We start from the raw sequence: 8,298 nt of genomic DNA on the forward strand, positions 1-8,298 counted from the left end.
TATTGTATGAATATGAGAATATGAATATCAGTTTCCAAAGAAAGTCATAACGATATGAGTGAACTTAAAATTTAAAAAAATGATAGTCAAAATTGAAATATTTTGAAGGGATTTGTCGCCATTTCTTTTCTTTCTTTTTTTGCGATTTCTAAAATTCATTTGTTACCATTTCTGGTATCCATCCAGAATAGCAGATTTTAGGCGAGCTTTTGGACGATTGGATGTGCTTGACGAGAAACCGTTAATTCGTCTGAAACCTCATCACGATTAATTACCTCGAGATGGTTAAGACTACTTTTTGCTCGATTAAACTTTTTTTTTAAGTCTGTTTCTCTATTTCATTTATACCTTCTTTCCTCTGACGGAATGTACTTTTAGGACTGAAATTCTTATGATGGTTCGTTGATAATCGAATATTGCCATTCTACAGTAAGTAATAAACGCGATTTCTGTGCCACGTACGTTAGTATTTTATTTATATAGATAAAAGAATTCAAGCACTTTTTTAAGTTAAAGAAATTTCAACTATGCTGTTAATTTGTTTGATTTAAAAATTGCAGAGACTTTTGAAATCTGAAAACTCTATGATAGTACACAGATAATCAAATTGATAACAACGAAACAGCTGGATGAATTTTCTCATGTGGCCTTAATACAGGATTATTATATAGACGAATAACTTTGCTCGTCTATTAAAAGAAAACAAAACTAAGAATAAACTTTTTGTTAATCGGAAATAAAAATAGCTGTTGATAGCTTGAATTCAAAACATTTATAGGTGTTCAGTGTGAGTCCATACACATGGAGGAGGTAGGTAGGTATGGTATGGCTTTTTGGCACAAGATCCAATTTAGGACAAGCTGCGCCATTCACAAGGATTTTCAAACAGTTCCATTATAAAGACACATGGAGGATGTCAAGGTGGTATTATAATAAAGGTATTAGAATAAATTTGAGCAGGTATTTATTCTAAAGCTACCAACGAACGTATCGCAGTTGTACACCAGATATGCTTAAAATATGGGAGGATTTATTATCATACACATGGAGGATGTCAAGGTGGTATTATAATAAAGGTATTAGAATAAATTTGAGCAGGTATTTATTCTAAAGCTACCAACGAACGTATCGCAGCTGTACATCAGATATGCTTAAAATATGGGCGGATTTATTATCATACACATGGAGGATGTCAAGGTGGTATTATAATAAAGGTATTAGAATAAATTTGAGCAGGTATTTATTCTAAAGCTACCAACGAACGTATCGCAGTTGTACACCAAATATGCTTAAAATATGGGAGGATTTATTATCATACACATGGAGGATGTCAAGGTGGTATTATAATAAAGGTATTAGAATAAATTTGAGCAGGTATTTATTCTAAAGCTACCAACGAACGTATCGCAGCTGTACATCAGATATGCTTAAAATATGGGCGGATTTATTATCATACACATGGAGGATGTCAAGGTGGTATTATAATAAAGGTATTAGAATAAATTTGAGCAGGTATTTATTCTAAAGCTACCAACGAACGTATCGCAGTTGTACACCAGATATGCTTAAAATATGGGAGGATTTATTATCATACACATGGAGGATGTCAAGGTGGTATTATAATAAAGGTATTAGAATAAATTTGAGCAGGTATTTATTCTAAAGCTACCAACGAACGTATCGCAGCTGTACATCAGATATGCTTAAAATATGGGCGGATTTATTATCATACACATGGAGGATGTCAAGGTGGTATTATAATAAAGGTATTAGAATAAATTTGAGCAGGTATTTATTCTAAAGCTACCAACGAACGTATCGCAGTTGTACACCAGATATGCTTAAAATATGGGAGGATTTATTATCATACACATGGAGGATGTCAAGGTGGTATTATAATAAAGGTATTAGAATAAATTTGAGCAGGTATTTATTCTAAAGCTACCAACGAACGTATCGCAGCTGTACATCAGATATGCTTAAAATATGGGCGGATTTATTATCATACACATGGAGGATGTCAAGGTGGTATTATAATAAAGGTATTAGAATAAATTTGAGCAGGTATTTATTCTAAAGCTACCAACGAACGTATCGCAGTTGTACACCAGATATGCTTAAAATATGGGAGGATTTATTATCATACACATGGAGGATGTCAAGGTGGTATTATAATAAAGGTATTAGAATAAATTTGAGCAGGTATTTATTCTAAAGCTACCAACGAACGTATCGCAGTTGTACACCAGATATGCTTAAAATATGGGAGGATTTATTATCATACACATGGAGGATGTCAAGGTGGTATTATAATAAAGGTATTAGAATAAATTTGAGCAGGTATTTATTCTAAAGCTACCAACGAACGTATCGCAGCTGTACATCAGATATGCTTAAAATATGGGCGGATTTATTATCATACACATGGAGGATGTCAAGGTGGTATGATAATAAAGGTATTAGAATAAATTTGAGCAGGTATTTATTCTAAAGCTACCAACGAACGTATCGCAGCTGTACATCAGATATGCTTAAAATATGGGCGGATTTATTATCATACACATGGAGGATGTCAAGGTGGTATGATAATAAATCCTCCCATATTTTAAGCATATCTAATGTACAGCTGCGATACGTTCGTTGGTAGCTTTAGAATAAATACCTGCTCAAATCGAACACTTTTAACTGAGTTGAATTTAAATTTTTCTATGTTATTTTAATTTCCAATGAACACAATTGTTGTATTTCGCTTTGTTTTCTTTTGCATAGTAAAATTCAGAAATTCATTCATGCGCATTTTGTATTAAATTGTAAATTTATGCTGAATTTTGAAGGAAAAAAATCATATTTTAAGAAATATTTTTAAAATATATACGAGATTTTATAAATTTATAATGAATATTGAATTGCTATTTTTGCTCAATTTTGGACAAAATTCAACCACAGCAAGGGATAATTATATAGAATACGTACCCAGTTTTCAGAAAAACATGAAGTATACCAATGGAAGTGCAGAATTTAGTAAAATGTTTGACACTGATATCAGAGGAAAGCTGTACACGTTTATTTACATACATGCTTCCTACAAGCTGACATTTAAGGAAAAGATTATGTATGTTTTAATGACATCATTATTTCACCTTTACGTTGCCATTTACGCCTAAGGAAAAAAATTGCTTGGTAGGAAATGGATGTGACTCTAATTACAACAAACATTAAAAAGTGATAATTAGAAGTAGAAGTAAAAGGAGAAGAAAAATAAGTTAAATACGTCGAAGACAAATTTTTTGAAATCGAAAATGATGTGAAAGCGCTCATCAGAGGTACCAAAGCTATTTCCAATATCTTTATAAATTAAAATTCGGAGGAAAAAGTATTTATTAGCAATAAAAAACGGAATCATTAGAAAACTTTATATTACTTTTTAAGAATGCAGAAATCAGAATAGATTTTTATTAAGTTACACATAAAAGAAATTAAATTAAAATTAAAATTTCTAGCATAACATTATTATTAAATGAGTCATTAAATACAGATGCCACCGTGGCCTGTAGTAAGATCGCGGCCTCGTCACCGGAGGGCTTCAGGTTCGTGACCCTATTCCATCGAAGAACCGCCATGTAAGTAGGTCTAGTGCAAGTTAAATCCATCGGGGCCAAATGCCCTCCCGCCGGTGTGGCGTGGGAGCTTGGAATGATGGGGGCCAGCTCAGGTGTCATCCTCATTATCCGACAGCGGTTCATTATTACGTGGTACGCCCTAGCATTGCTTTAAAACGGGACGTTAATATAATTAAAAGAAAAAGAGAAAAATAGTCATTAAATATTTTTTTACTTTAAAAAAAATGGGGAAATACTTCTTGAAATATTTTCGGAGCTGTTTTTAGAATCCGTGAAAAAGAAAAAGAAATCGAAATAAAGTTTTCTTATTAATAATTAAAAAAATATTATTGGATTAATTCATAGTACTTTTTTTCATGAAGAAATAAAAAAGGATTTTTTTTATATAACACTTAAACACAATGAAATAAAGTAAATAAACAATTTTCAAAGCATAATTTTATTATTGAAAAATAAAAGAAATGAGATTTAATATTTAGTCAATCTGCGAAGCAAAGAAAAATTAAAAGCTAAAATTATTTTTCAGACTCAAGTAAAAAAGACTTTTAATCAAATTCATAAAATATTTTAATTTTCAAAGAATAATTAGGAAGTTTCTTCTTGTGATAATCCTTGTATCTTAGTTATCAAATAGAATAAATTTCAGTTCTTTTAACTTTTTCTAAGAGAGTTCAGATTTTTTTAAATCAGATCGCTCAGATTTTTGTGAAAAAATACTAATTCTAATTTTGGGACACAAATAAGTGCATATTTTTTTTAAATTTTACTATATAAGATTTTTTTATTTTATAATCTTTGATTGTCAATTCATTTTAATAAATATTCAATTGTTCAATATTCTTTTCTTAAATTCGCTGACAGACGTCAGTGCTAATATAGAAACAAAAATTTCAAAATATTAAATTTGGGAAATATTACAGCAATATATTGTCATCGAGCTCATATCAGTGAATTATACATCAGACAACAAGTGAGAAATTGTTTACAAAATTACGTATTAATGAAACAAATCAAGTCAAAATTTTAAAAAAAAAGCTTTTAAAATGCGATGAAATGATGTTTCAGAATGCTTGCAATATGAATCTTATCTTATAGTCATCTCAAACAAATATAAATTCCAGGAAGTTATAATGTATACAAATATTATTAATATGTTTTTAAGTTTTATTAAATATTATTAATATTCTTGAATTAAAAAAAATATGGTTAGAATCGTCATTGAAAATTCAAGTTGTACTGCGAAGTTTAGAGACTGCGTTTAGACATTTTTACTTAAGTATTAGCCTAATACTAACTGCTTAAAAAGCAGGAGTCGGGACCCGATAGAGTGAATATTCTGCATATATACAAACAATGTTTGCCGTAAATATTACAGAAGTACAAATTTAATAATATAGACTTATTAAAAGCTCCAAAACTCTTTTCCTTGTAATCTTTCTAGTAAATAACATATTTCAAGTTTATTTCATTTTTTACAAGTATGCGCTAAAAATTATACTTTTTGGGGTTTAATCTGCAGTAAGACTTAAGTTAATTTGAAAATTTATGAACATGTTGGCAAAAAGTTTGATAAAAGCTAATTTGTTTTAATTGAGTTCTGTTTATTGCGTACATGAACTTCTGTAATGGAGATCTGTCCCATGACATCATGGCGCTATTAAACACATAAATGTGCAGTCCATGTATTCTATAAATTATTTCATCTACTTACTCATTTCGTAAACTACAGAGATATTATACAAAATCCTTATTTTTTTAACTTTCAACAACGGAGCATGCCCCACACATAATTCATGCACATACTTATCTTTATTATTATTATCAAGAATATTTTGTTAAATATGACTCACAGGGAAAAGAATATATGAAAACATTTGAAATTCGTATTTCATCAAAAAGTTTATTGACTCAAGTTGCATGAAATAAAATTATTTACTTCATTTAAGCCATTTTGTTAGGAGATGTATGTCTATTACTGAAGATTTACAACTTAGCAGTTGGAATTATAAGTATACTATTACAAATTATCTGATTAGAATTGATATCCTGTATATAATAAACCGTTTTAAGTTTTAGTTTAGTTTAGTTATATTAACGTCCCGTTTTAAAGCAACACTAGGGCTATTTGGGGTCGGACCTCGTAATTTTAAACCGCGGTCAGATGACGAAAACGACACCTGCGTCTACACCACATTACATCAGCGGGAGGACGTTTAACGTGCTTACACGGCAGTTCTTCGGTGGAATATAGTCTCGAATCTGAAACCCTCCAGTTCGTCGGAAGCCGAGACTTTATCACCAGGCCACTGCGTCCTCCCACCTTAAATAAAATTGATATAATATAGACATCATAAAGGATCAAAGAAAAAGTTTTTTTTTGTATTCATTTTTTAGAAAACATATTTCATATTTATTTCATTTCATGCAGGCGTTGATAAAAGTTCATTTTGCGTGCTTAACGTACATGTTAAATATTGTTTTTATTTTATTTTTTTACGAAATAAATTGCTGGCAAATATGGATGAAATATTTTTTAAATTCATGAAGAATAGAGAGTTAATTTACAGGTCAAATATTAGTATCTTTGAACAGATAATTTTTTGGAATTTATAGTGATGAATGATTCCTTTTTCTGCTGTAATATTTTCAAAAGGTATCATAAAAATGTGCCAAAATTTTGCTTGATTTTTTTTATTAATGAAAATTCTAATCAAAATTTCAAACGAATCGCTCTAAGATGCGCATTCCCATCCTGCAAAGTATGTATACGCCAAATTTGACAGATCTAGATCAAACAGCCTGGCCTGTAGTGCGCCAACACACATAAACACACGTTCATTTTTATTATTAGTAAATAGAAGGAAATGATCACCGGTATCTTATCCAGACAAATCCTCAATAGTATTGTTATGATAACATTCAAATATGGTTAAAGAATCTGAATGTCGAACAACATTGTAGATATATTGGACAACATCTTGTACTAATAAAGGAGGAGTCCATAAATGTGATGTTCAGTCGGTATTTTTGCTCATATTTAATCATGTGACTTTTTTGTCATTGTTGAAAGCTAAAAGTGAAGAATTCTTTTAATGTTTGTATAGTTTACTAAAAGAATAAAAAAGTAAAGTTACAACATCGAAAGGCAGAAGACTCGGATATTTACATTTTTAATATCACTAAGAGAACATGGCCCTGGTCTACACTGGAAAGGTTCATATATACAATGGATAAAACATATACAAGATAATTAAAATAACAGTCGTAATTGTTTCTTCAGTAGTTTCGATGTGTGCAGCAATTCGGAGCAATCCGTTGATGCACCGCTTAAAAATTCAAAAAAAAAAAATCAATCATATTAATCTTAAATCCATGAAATAATTCTTTATATTTAACAATTTTTTATATATAATATTTTTTTTTCAAATATAATAAATTTGCATCTAAACTATTTAAGAATAATTAGTAAGAATCTTTTTTTAATGAAAATTACCCCGATATCGTTATTTTTTCAAATCTTTCTGTCAAGGTTTTTTTTTTTTTTTTGTCATTTTGTATTATTATGATAAAAAAAATATTGCATTCTTAAAATATTAATTCATAAGCAATATTTTCATTTTCATTTTTAATGAAATAATCATGCGCCTACTTTGGCATTCTTTCTGTAAATTACGATATGTAAACTTCAATATACACAAATTTCAGTGGCTGATTACAATTAAGTCAAACAAACACTAGACAGTCAATTCAGGTCGAAAACATTATCGTGTTATTATTATCGTTACGGAGGTTTTCTGAACAAAAGTACGAAATTATTGTAAGTTCAATATTTTTTAAAGAAACTATTAAGAATTTTCTTCTTTTCTACAACAACGGACACAAAAATAAAATTTTGAATTATTAATTATTAATATTGGTTTCGGACGTAGAACAGATATCTCTATATTATAAATAATTTCATTTAAATACACCAGCCATCAGGGTAAAAAATCACGAATTACGGTTGGCAATGTCGATACGTCATAAAGGAAAGAAGTGAAGATTGTTTACACATTATTGTTGATGACACTGTTAACAGTTCTTCTTTAAACATTCGAAGGATTCATTTTTTTATTATATCTACATATGAAAAATGAGGAATATATCTTTAAACATCCCAGAAATGCTAGTTCTAACTTTCAATTTATTTACATATTTTTTTTTTTTTTCATTTCCAATTTTTAGAAATTATTGTTGAGCATAGATTTTCTTATTTAAGTGTCATGTATTAATAAAAGTGTAAATGTAATGTGTTAAATGTCATGCATTTCGAGAATACATTTAAATGTATTCTCGAAACTATATTTAACCTATGTCTCATTCAGATTTTATGGTTATATAATTGTATTCCCTTTAGTTTGTTTGCTTTCTAATTTTATTTCTCTAGATGGATCTGATAATTTAGTTATTTGTATGGAGTTCTGACACAAATGATATATTTATGTCCATTTTTCTCTCTTATTGAACGTGTGTAGTTCCAATAGATGAAAAAAAAAATTACTTATATTTATTGATATTCTAGACAGTGACAGTATCAACTCATATAAATAAAGTGAAAGGCTATCAGAGGAGAAAGTGCTAAATAAGGATTATGATGATAGTGTAAGATAAACAGCATTATTTTAACCACATTTTCACA

The 8,298-nt window shown here is 29.4% G+C and overlaps 1 protein-coding gene across 1 annotated transcript in view; it reads right to left on the bottom strand.

Annotated features, from left to right (window-relative positions):
* LOC129975938 (alpha-tocopherol transfer protein-like) overlaps positions 1–3,085 on the bottom strand; it is a 35,726-nt gene extending 32,641 nt beyond the window's left edge. Inside the window, exon 1 of the mRNA XM_056089235.1 lies at positions 2,974–3,085. The gene's annotated coding sequence lies outside the window, so the exon portion shown is untranslated. The remainder of the gene's footprint in view (positions 1–2,973) is intronic.
* Positions 3,086–8,298: the final 5,213 nt, after the last annotated feature.

This window comes from Argiope bruennichi, chromosome 7 (assembly GCF_947563725.1).
Source record: "Argiope bruennichi chromosome 7, qqArgBrue1.1, whole genome shotgun sequence".
Taxonomy (NCBI): Eukaryota; Metazoa; Arthropoda; class Arachnida; order Araneae; family Araneidae; genus Argiope; species Argiope bruennichi.